At 38.0% G+C, this 12,497-nt stretch overlaps 1 protein-coding gene across 10 annotated transcripts in view; it reads left to right on the forward strand.

The window, feature by feature from the left end:
* The window catches only part of INPP4B (inositol polyphosphate-4-phosphatase type II B), a 759,315-nt gene that overhangs the window by 661,134 nt on the left and 85,684 nt on the right, over positions 1 to 12,497 (forward strand). The window lies entirely within an intron of this gene.

A 12,497-nucleotide genomic window follows, 5' to 3' on the forward strand; every position in this document is an offset into this window, starting at 1 on the left:
TCTGTCTTCCACAAGGTTACCATGAAATGTCCTGTGAAAGGCCACTCTATGTCTCTGAAAACTTTTTTCTAATATGCCCAGCTGTAAGTCCTGTCAAAAAGGAGATGAAGTTCCTATGATGTGACTTTTCTCATCAAGACCATGCTGGCTTCATGTCATCACTGCTTCCTCATACAAAGGAGGTAAACATCCATGCAGACCACAGAATTAGTCTACATGCTACCGATTACAGTTTTACACTCACTGATACACATGTCCTTTCCTGCTTCCTAATTTTCTTTTAGCTTACAAGGTGCATTTCACATTTCCTAGTGGGATCTGAGAATTCACTTTTTCTCCAGGCCTTTTACTTCATCTTTGCCTGCCTCCAGTTAACCCAATTGTTTGGTAACTACCAAGAATTTGTCAGTAATTTATCACTAATTATCAATGGCTTCCTAACGCCAAAGATTAGTCATCTGAAAAAATGTACCACAACCTCCAAAGAGGGACAAATCTAAGGTTTTAGCAAATCACTTTTTTTAGCAAACCTCTTTCATATGTGTGTGTGTGTGTGTATACTTAAATGCTTATTCATTTATTTTGAGAGAGAGAGAGAGAGAGAGAGTGTGTGTGTGTGTGTGTGTGTGTGTGTGTGTGTGTCTGAGAGGGGGAAGGGCAGAGAGAATGGGAGACAGAGGATCCAAAGTGAGTTCTGAGCTGACAGCAGGGCTCATACCCATGAACCATGAGATCATGATCTGAGCTGAAGTAGGATGCTTAACCGAATGAGCCACCCAGGTGCCCCTCTTTCCTATATTTTATCTTTGGTTGGCCAGAGTAGTTGTCTGCCTAATAAATTTGAAATACTTAAGGATTAGAACCATTAATTAATTAACACAATTATACATAAAATAGTTCATGTCATTAAATTTATGGAAGAGACACACTAAATTTGTGTTAGCTGGAAAATAAAGAAGATACTTTCATTAATTCAATATATATGTGTTGAGCATCTACCCTGTGTCATGCTGTCATAACCCTGCTCTTACAGTATCTTGGGTGAGCAAATAGCATTTAAAAGAAGATACACAGAGGGGCACCTGGGTGGCTCAGTCAGTTAAGCATCTGATTTCAGCTCAGGTCATGATCTCACCATTCATGGTTTCAAATCCCACGTCAGGCTCTGTGCTGACAGCTTGGAGCCTGGAGCCTGCTTCGGACTCTGTGTCTCCCTCTCTCTCTGCCCCTCCCCTGCTCACACTCTCTGTCTCTGTCTCTGTCTCTCTCTCTCAAAAATAAATAAAATAATGCAAAAAGTTAAAAATGAATAAAAATAAAAGAAGATACACAGAGATTTTCCAAGGATAGAATATACAAGATAAAAGACTTAGAAGAGGAAATATGCATTTAAGAGTCATTACCAGGTAGATAGATCAAACTAAATAAAGTGTGAACACAAGGAAGAGAAAAATATTAAGGAAATCCATACTACAGAGGTGTGGGTCATAGAGATTGCCTTCACCTGAGGAATAGGAAGCACAAGTGGGTAAAAATCACATGCAACTTGGGTACCAAACAAAGGTATCAAGAGAGAAAATAATCACATTACCTTGTTAAACCTTCTTTCATTCATATTTATGTGACAAGCACTTGCTAAGCCTTTACATTCTTGCCTCCGCCTTACAATAAGCTTGTAGGGGAGGTTCTATTTTTACCCCGTTTTATAGATGAAGAACTTAAGCAATACTTAAAAGATCACAGAACTGGTAGGTATCTGAGCAAGGATACAAATCCAGGCAAAATGATTCCTGATTGAATTTGTCAAAAAGAATCTGAGTCCTCAGAATAACTGTTGGCAAGAAATCCTTAGATCTTAAGAGCAGTTCTGCATATGGGCTTACTTTATGGTTAGATATCAGCCATATCTAATACTTGTTTGCTGAAATTTTTCCTGATCTTTCAAAGCCCTAAATTCCAAGACCCACACTTGCCACTTCATAATGCTTTGTCATTTTCTTCCACCTCATCTTACCTCATCCTTCATAATCTAGTCACACTGGACTCTTTTGAGACCTCACTTTGTACTTTTCACTGCTAGGCCTTCAAAGGTTTGCCCATATCTTTTCCACAATCTCAAACTTCACATCCTCTGAGGAACCTTCTCTGGTCCTTCAGGCCAGAGCTGGTTTTATGAGCATGGGATCATTGCAAGTGCACAGGGTCACCAACACAGCAGGGCCATCTGCTCTGGGTTTAATGCTCTGTAGTCACCATCTTGCCTTCTTAAAAATTTATCTTTGTGTTTTAAATAAAGTCCAATAGGGCAATGGAAGCCATGCCTGGAACTTTGAGATTTGATTCACCTACAGTTCTGCCTCCCATGTTCTCCAATGCCTGCCCAGTTCCCTCATCCTTCTCCTAACCCAGTGACCTCTTTCTGGCCCCATTCTCACCTACCAAGGGGCCTGGGTGCAGGTGTGGAGATAGTTAGGGTCAGGATGGATACCTTTGAGACTCTGCAAACATGTGTCACCATGCCCAAGGGAGTATGACATAAAAGAGTAAGTAAAATCTCAACCATGACAGGTTGAGAAAGATACCACTGAGGAAGAAAGGAGGAAGGTTGTTTGCTCTCTTTGAGCAGGGGTCTCTCACATTTTAATTTTTTCATTGAATTCTGCAAATTATGCAGCCATACTTTCTTTTTTTTCAATATGAAATTTATTGCCAAATTTGTCTCCATACAACACCCATTGCTCATCCCAACTGTTGCCCTCCTCAATGCCTATCACCCACTTTCCCCTCTCTCCCACCCGCCCATCAACCCTCAGTTTGTTCTCAGTTTTTAAGTCTCTTATGTTTTGGCTCCCTCCCTCTCTAACCTCTTTTTTTTTTTCCTTCCCCTCCCCCATGGTCTTCTGGTAAGTTTCTCATGATCCACATATGAGTGAAAACATATGGTATCTGTCTTTCTCTGCAGCCATACTTTCTACAAGGGCTTCAAGTACAAAGGCCCTCAGCTGTCATATAGGGTAACATGAATGAGTCAAATGAATCGGATGGTTGGACACTGGGACAAACTAGGAAGTATATATCCTTCAAAAGAGGGCCACCACTCAGATCCAGCCAATCCTTCCCACAAAGGAATCTGAACCTACAGTTACCATATCTTCTGATTTTTCAAGTAAATCTGAATTTTTATATGAAACATTAAAATTCTTTAAAGGTCAATATTTGACTTGGAAGAATTGTTAAAATATGAGGAAGGCCAAATAAAATACCTTTGAGGGCCAAATACGACTGGCCCATGGGCCACTATTTTGCAGCCTCTGAATCTCTGGTTTATTGAGATGCTGTTTTAAATGTCATCTCCTCTACTAGACTTGGCTCTGTGAGAAAATATGCCAAGTATTTGTGATTTGCTCTTGAATCTCCAGAGCCTAACATAATTCTTGGAAAGTCATAGAGGCCAATATTATGAAATAAAACCCTGGTCACCTTGATCTATAACTGCTACCTGACAAGAAATGCTTAGGCAGGTAAATTTTATATTATTAAGTGAATATCATCAACATGTGTGCGTGTTTATGCGTACATACATGAAAATCACTATATTATCAGAACTTATACTCAACATTAGATAATTATTTCAGTGGATTTATAATATGAAACATGTATTTTATTTTGTAAAGTGCAAGGATACAAGCACAAAGCATCATTTTCATCAAAGGGCTTAAATGTTAATATTCATGAATTTCATGAATTTCTACACATAAATGATTAGTATTACATTGGGAAAGAAGCATCAATGAATCAGGCTTTTAAAAACTCATAAGTTAACAGGTAAAAATGGCTTTTAAAATACACTTACTAGCTAAAAAAACAATAAAAATAATTAAAATATACCACAGATATTTGTATTATAAAATTAGGATTTCAATAATAATTGTACATTATGAAATTTTCAAATACCCTATCAGAAAACTAATGTGTCCCTTAAAAATTGTGCAATGAATTACAGTGTAACAAAACAACACTTGACTCAGCTCCAAGATTCTTGGCAAGTTCTCAATTTACTTATTTGGCTATAACCTTTGACAGATAACTTACATTTTTTGGACCTTACTTTGTGGGTAAAATAAAGGTCATCTGCCAAGTTTTGAAGGTCTCTGCCAGTTCTAATGTATGAGAATAAAGGTGCCACATTATTTAAAGTGATTTTTTTTTCTTTCATTCATTCAACATATTTTAAGTGAGTACCTACTATGTGCCAGGCACTATTCTAGACAATGAAGATACAACAATAAGCGAAACAGGCAAAACATCTGCCCTCCCATATGTTTGTACCAGAGAGACATTAAAACATAATAAATAAAGGTATTACACAAGATATTAATGGTGGCAAATGATGTGGAAAAATATGAAGCAAATAAGAGGGTTTTGGAATATTGTTAGAGGGCAGAATTGAAGTTTAAGGGGAGTGGCCAATGGCTTTATTGAGAAGTTGATGTTAGAACAGAGACACAAGGAGAAAAAGATAGAGCCATGTGGACATCTAGGGGAAGGATATATTGGACACAGAAAACAACTACTACAAAAGACTTGAGACAGTAGTGGCCCTGCCATGATCAGAAAACAGCAAAAATGCCAGTTTGGTTTGAACAGAGAAAGAGGAGGGAAGAAAGTAGAAGATGAATTTATACAGGTAACTTAGAGAAAGGATCATGTAAGGCCTTTGTATTGACTTTGACTTTTACTCTGAGAAAAATAAGAGCAATCAGAGAGTTTTTGAGCCAGGGCTTAACCTAATATGACACAGATTTTAACACCTAGGCTGTTATGTTGAGATTAGACTATAGATGGGAAAGATAGAAACAGGTATAGATAAGTTGGAAGGCTAATGTAATTATATAGGTGAGACATGTTAGTGGCTTGGATCAAGAAGAAGGTGGCAGTGGAGATGATGAAAAGTGGTTGGACTCTGTAGTTATTTTGAAGGTAGTGTTGACAGGCTTTTCTGATGGTTTGGGTGAGAGAATGAAAGAAAAGGAGGAGTTGAGAATGATTCAACATTTTTAGCACAAGCAGCTGGAAAGATGGGGTGGTCCTGTACTGGTTGGGGAAGACTGGGTAGAACAGGGTTTGTGGTGAATAGGAGCTTGTTTGGAAAATTCCAGTTTACATGGACATATCAAGTATGCAGTTAGATATAAGAATCTGGGTTCAAGAGAGAGTTTCAGGTTAAAGATATAAATTTGTATAAAAAGTACATTTATCATGATGAGCACTGAGTGAATCACTATATGGTATACCCGAAATTAGTATAACACTGTATGTTAACTATACTAGAATTAAAATTTTAAAAATTAATAAAAAAGGTATAAATATAGTAATTGTCAACACATAAATGGTACTTAAAACCATGGAACTGAAAAATGTCAACAAAGGGTTGAGTGTTCAGAGGAAAGGAAGCTAATGTGCAGATTACCCTGGGGATGTTCCCATGTGAATGGGTCAAAAAGAAGTGGATGAACCAGCAACAGAGTGGGATAAGGAATGGCCAATAAGGTGGGAGGATACCAGGAGAGTATGATATCCTGATATCCTGGGTGAGAAACCCCAGGAGGGAGTTTTCAGCATGCCTAATGCTGCCAAAGGTCAAGTGGAATGAGGACTAAGTGACTTTGGATTTATCAGCATAGAAGTCACTGGTGACAGTGATGACAATTCACTAGAGTGGATAAGGAGTAAATGCAAGTGGAGTGGTTAAAAGGAAGAGAAAGAAAAGGAACTGGAGACAGCATGTATAGACAACTTTTTGAGAAGCGTCATCATGAAAGGAAGAAGAGAAAGAGGGTGGAAGCTGTAGAAGGAAGTAGGGTCAAGACGGGGTTGTTTTTTTAAAGATGGGAACACAACGGCATGTGTATGTGCTGATGGGAATCTCTAGTAACAAAGGAAATATTGATGATGTAGGGGAAAGGGGAGAGAATTTCTTGAGTGATACTTCTAAGTAAGGGATAGGAGATGAGATCTGGTGTACAGATAGAGGAGCTGGTTGGTCTTAGCTGGGGAACAAACAGTTCATCCTCAGAAATAGGAGAGAAGGAAGAGCATAAGCAACAAATGTTAGTAGCAGGCAGACAATGGGTGACATATAAAAATTACTTTATGATTGTATTAATTTTTTAAAATCGTAGCTAACATCTTGGGGTTTCTTAGTATGTGCTGGAAACTTAAAAATATTGCCTGTATTATTTAATTCTTGTAACATGCATAGGAATAATTCTACATATTTAATAAATGAAAAAGTAGAAAGGTGAATTACTTGTCACTATCAAGCCCAGTCCAGTGGCTGAGCCTGGCTTCCGTCCCCAGTGGTCTCAGTTGAGAGCCTGCTCTCCTGACCACTATGCTTCACTGCTTCTATTCTTTCCAGGAAAAAGCATTAGTGATATTGAGAGATAACTTTTTGAAAATCAATCCTGTAGATATCCCTTAAAGCTTTACAATGGAATGGTACCTTAGGCAGAAATTAAGAATTACCGTATATTCAAAAATTGCACATACTTAAAATTACTTAAATTTATCATAAATCTGGTGATGCTCACATCCAAAACAAAACTGAGATAGATAAAGACTCATATTTCCCATGTGGGAACCTTGGGGCATATGATTATTGAATGGAATGGCTTGAGAGTAGTATTGTTTACATTATGTTTGGTTACTTGCCTACTTTCTCTGCACTTATGAGTTAAATCTATTTACATGAGACTTTGTTACTTTGTAAAGGAATTTTTAAAAATGGTGCACTATATTCCAATGGCTTTGGAGTTTACTAGAAAGCTCCTACAGTACCTGGTTCACTTCAGGATAGAAATGCCTCTCCTTTTCCCTTCTCTGGATCATTCTTCAGTCAACTCAATATCTACTCCTTTTTTCTCAGTCTTAGATACTACACAAAATTTAAATTACAGGAGCTATCTGGTGCAGATGTATTGGTGACTTCAGGTTGCTCAGTAATCTATGACCTATACAGCTTATTCTGAAATGTTCAGCATATTTGTAGGCCAGAGTCCTGAGGTTACAGGTGTTTTTAAGGCCAAAAGGCAAAATAAGCCCAATGGATATGAGACTCTTCCAGGCTCATCACAACCCCCAATTCAAAACTTTCGTGCTACAACAAATACAGAGCTTGTTTGATTAATGGATTTAGGTCCTGGAAACTGTCTTAGCAGAATTTACTTAAGGCTTTCAACTCTGTGCTACAAAATGAGAAATTTAACCAGGATATCGGTTGATGCATTTCCTTCGCTATTTTTCTAAGAGCAAGATTGGAGAGTTTTATGACACTGTGTTCTCAGGCTGGCAGGATTTAAACAAACAAAGTTCCCTTGACACAAGAAAAGGTTGCCTTTGTTCTTCTAGCAGCTTGTTTCAAGTTGAGCAGTACACTCATTTCTAATACATCTGGAAGGTGCCAAGATCAGTTGCTTCCCTTGGATCATAGTTCAGTGGACACTATGATGATCACATTTTAAGATTCGTGTCTGCCCTTTGTGTGAATCCCCCTGGGGCCGTTAGACTGCTCAGAAGACATAGACTGCTCTCTGTGCAACTTTTCCCCCAGGGTTACCATAAACCCTGTTTCCATTTGCCCTGCCTGATACCCATTATTTCTAGATTTGGTCTTACTTCTTAGCTTTTGGCTCTCTGCTCACATACTCTGTACCTTCCTGTTTCCCTCCCCACCCCTACTTACCTCTCTCCTATCCCAGCTATGATGACTGCCCACTAAGCTTTTTATTGTTTTTCCCTTCCTCCCATGGCTTCAGGCTCAACATTTATTTCCACTGTACTCTTGCCTTGTCCAAGTCTGTCAGTAATGTCAGCCCCTCCTCTCCTCCCTTCCAATCCCCGCATGGCAACTTCAATCAGTTTATGGCATCTGTCTATGGGACTTGACATCCTCAAACCATTCACTTCTCCCAGACTGTTCCTACAAAGCTTTGCTTTATGAGTGTTCCATTCAGCTTCCCTGAACTCCTTCCGTACAAGACTTCCTTCAAATGTTCAGCAAATAACACAACCATGAATGAATATGATCTCCCCAAAGATGAACTGCATTGCCTCTAAACTCTTAATTCTTCTAAACTTGTTTTGTCACGGTCCCAATTTTTATAGCACTTATCCAATCCCTTATATGGTAGATAATACTTTGCACCGCTTACTTTTCCTTGTAGGGGTCATGAGTTATAAGTGTCACCCATAGGACCTCACATCCAAAAGGTTCTACCTGTCTAACAAATGACTGTGTTTCTCATGATGGCAGTTGAAGAAAGGAGGGAAAGTGATAAAAGGAAGGCAGGTTAGCATTTGTTAAAGTGATATAAATACAGATTGATTTTTTGGTTCCTGGACCAAGAGATAGATGATAAAGATGGACAAGGGCTTAGGAAGGCTCAGGGCACATTCTGAGTGGCTGAGGAAGGCATTCTAGGCAACCAGGCCTTAGCGGGTGCTTTTCTTCTCCGGATTATTCAGCCATTATCTGATTGGGCTATATCCTGGGGTATGTCCAGATATTTGGAGGCTTCATGTGGGCTGGTGTCCAGGATCTATTACCAACATTGGCCCCATGTATTATACAAAGGAGTTTAGCTATAAAGTGTCTGGAGGGGAAGCCTTTGGTTGACCCCTCCAAGCTATGATGTTCCCATTGTAGCATTGTGCCTGAAAGAAGGCCTTCACTCAGAGGAGCACATAGGTAGCTATATCTGGGGTGAGGTAGGACACAGGTCCATCAAAAGCCATAAAGACTCTGAGCAGAGATTGTGAAGTCTCCCACCCTCACCTCCAACTACAAACCCATTGTGGATCCTGTGCTCCCTGAGTTTGAGCATAGTATAAAAGCCCTGTTGGCTAGGAGTTTGGTCTCTGTTCTCACAACCTTGGGGATTTTATCACCCTCCTTAGAGGCTATTCTAATTGCTTAGCTTCACAGTTCATCATCTTCTTAACTGAGGTGAATCCTAAAAGCTGGGATCATTTCTTCTCTTATCTCTTTGCATAAAGTTTAATGGGCATGCAATCTTTTAGCTTTTCTTTTCCTCTATGTCTGAAAAGTTGTGATAACAAAAATAACAATGGCAACAAGCTTGTGTGAAGTTAATTATTTTAAATGAGCAAAGAAAACCAAGTACCTGAGAAGAAAATGACTCAGAAATTGGAAAGAAAGCATTATGCTCTGCTACAGTTGGTAGCTATTTGGCTCTTTTATTTTCCTCCTGAGTAACATAAGAGCCATTGAGCTCAGAGGACGTGAACATCCTGTACAGGAAATAGATGGCGTATGGAGGAGGTGAGGGGGGCACCTCGCAGTCGTTCTTTGAATCCTTCACTGAGCGTCACTTGAATATGTTATAGAAGCAAGGAAAGGGCTGGAAAACAGGCTCTGCTTGGATGGCTTCCAGCACACTTCACAAAGCTCAGGAAAAGCTCGGCTAAACCACATGCATTTTATGTTTTCCTGAGGAAAGACTCTGCTTGTTGGTCACAGGGTTAAGGAGTTTCAGCAAGTTTTTATAGAGACACTAAAACATTCTCTTTATATTTTCCTCTGTCACTGAAAGGAGCCCAGGGGATAGAATCGAGGATGTGGGCACTTAAGTGCCTGCTGAGCCGGTTAGCTCCCAGAGAGGAGTTGGTGCCGTGACTATAGAGTGGTGAGCCCCTAGCTTCCTAGCTTCTTGGGTGTATCGTGTGTGTGTGTGTGTGTGTGTGTGTGTGTGTGTGTGTGTGTTGTGTTGTGTAAAATCTTAGTTGAAATTTGAAGAAATTAAACTCAGAAAAGTGGATTGTGCATTTCAGGACCTCTGATTTTGACTAGATAGTGCAGAATGAACATCATCTTCATCTCTGACAGAACATGGCTTTCTCATGAGAACAAAGTGAGCACCATGCAAATTGTGAAGTAAGGAGAGGCAGGAAGGTGAGGGGAAGTGACAGTGATCTGAAGACGGTCAAGACCTGTAGCTTCTTCCTTTTCCCAAAAATATTTTCGAAGAGAAAACTAAAGCATTTGCTGTTCCTTTGTGAAAATGATTTGGAATGCTCATTGGAGCAAAAAGGCCATTTGTGAACTGACTCCAGCCTTTCTTTCGCCTGTCATACACCATTGTGTTTATTTGAGAACCTGAGATTTACGGTGAGTGAATATTAACAGGGACCAAAACCTTTAGTCATTGCAATTTGCATTTGCCAGTGCAGTTTTTCCTTTATCTGGTGAACTTAAATTGTTTCTTTTCCAGAAAACAAAATAGAATTTTAGCTTTCTCATTCATGCTTTTCTATTGGAAACTGGCTACTGTAATCTTTAAAACATGCTACCTTCCTCACAAACTTGCATTTTTCTTATTTATAATTAATGTTTTATTATACTGTCATTTTCTTTAAATTTTAGCTAAAAACGTATATATAATTATAGTAAATGGAGACTATTGTTAACATGATCCTAGGTTTAGAATATCAGTGTATTTTTTTCCATGTTTTCAGTTTAATTCTATTAAGACTAGAAATCAGACTCCCTTTTGTTAGTATATGATTGCAATTTATGAGTAAGAATCAACTGGTTAAGTAAGTGTGAGGATAGGTTTAGAAGCGAGAAAGGAAATGATGAAGAAATTTGCAAAGAAAGATCTTCAAGAAAAACAAAGAACTATATTTAAATTTTAGCTGTCACTTAATGTCTTTCAAGAGAAGTAAGTGTATACCCTTAAGTTAATTTTCCATTTTCTAATGAGGAAGAGCATATCACACCCTTGACCAAGTCATTGACCACTTGGCACAAGATAGTATGATACAAGGTGCCTAAACCAATACGCACACTATGTATAAAGCAGTATAAATCAGGGGCTTGAATGGAATAGTGACACAGTAGTTCTGCTTCAGCCTAATAAGGCAGCGCCACCTACTGCACACAAGCTTTATTTTGTGTTTGAGATTCTTCAGTAGAAGGTGATCTCTAGGACTTAAGCACAAAACAAAATCATTTTGCCACCTGTTATCTTTTAAGATGGAAATCTACATCGGTTTATTGAAATATTTGTCTTCCTAGTGTATATATGTATGTTATCAGTCTAAACATTCGTATTGAGAATAATAAGAGGGCGGGAGAGAATGGGAGATAAAGAATGTAAATATAAAAAAATAGGACTAAGGAGCATCCCTTTTTGATATCTACTGATGTATCTTTTATTCTGAAAATAAGTCTGATGCCCATTCACACGCCCTTTTACATGTAATAATGACATAAAAATCACTATTAGCCAATGCTTTTTTAAAATGAACCATTGTTCGTATTTCACCCAAGGCTGCCCACAGGTGAGTCCTTCATTGAATGATTACAGATTTAATAAGCCTTCGTTGGATTTCCCTTCTCTAGTGTTTTTTTATTCCTATCATAACACTTAATTCTACAATATTTTTGAATAATAACTCATAATGTTCCTAATGTATTTTGCATTATAGCTTCACATAAGCATTTACATTAAGTATTAACAAGAGCACAGCTTTTTATTAAGTGGAGGTCACTAATTATTCTTTCAAGCATTTTAGTTTATTTCATCTAGTTTATTACAACACAACATAAAATAACTGACAGTAGATATGGTACAATGGTGATTATGATTCTTTTTATCATTCCCTGTAACTCTTCCAAGGTCTTAACTGGTTATTGACCACTTACATCATTCACGGTGAAGTTTACACTTTTTTGCTAAGAAGATCATAGCAATTCAGATCCTGATTTATAATGAATTTTTCAGCATATATACATTTCTATTAGATATCATTGTCATGCTACTATTTATTTATATGTTAATGGAATGTCATGCAATCTGGAATGTATAGTGTTTGACATTTATCAGGGCCTTGATTTCCAAATAAACTAAAATATAATATAACTCATTTCTATATCATGTGCCAATGTCATACTTATAGAATTGAAACATGTTTGGTATCTAGACATACAAAAAGCACAGTTGGTTTCAGTTTTGTATCCTGATTTGAAAAAAACCTATTTGAATTGTCAAAAACTTGATTTTTTCATTCTTGTCTATATCTTTAAAAACGTTTGGCCTATTTATTATAACTATACTCAGTCAATTAAAACGATTGAATTTTAGATTCTATGCTAGGCTCAGTGATTAAAATATAAGTTCCTTACTGTAGTGAGCTCCCTTTCTTGTAGAGCAAACAGTGTGTGGATAATTCTAGAACATTAAAAACAAGGAACTGTGGGAATAAAAAAAAGGAATTAATCTCTACCCAAACTTCAGTAAATGGGGAGGGGGGGATCCATACTTCCTAGAAGACAAAAATCCTAAATTAAGTCTGCAGAGAAGATAAAGTATTTATCAGGGAGACAGGTAGAGGGAGTGTGTTCCAGGACTGGAGTTAGGATTTGCACACACACTAAAATGAAAGAGCATGGCAGGTTTGGAAAAATTGGGAAC

The sequence above is a fragment of the Panthera leo genome, chromosome B1 (assembly GCF_018350215.1).
Source record: "Panthera leo isolate Ple1 chromosome B1, P.leo_Ple1_pat1.1, whole genome shotgun sequence".
NCBI lineage: Eukaryota > Metazoa > Chordata > Mammalia > Carnivora > Felidae > Panthera > Panthera leo.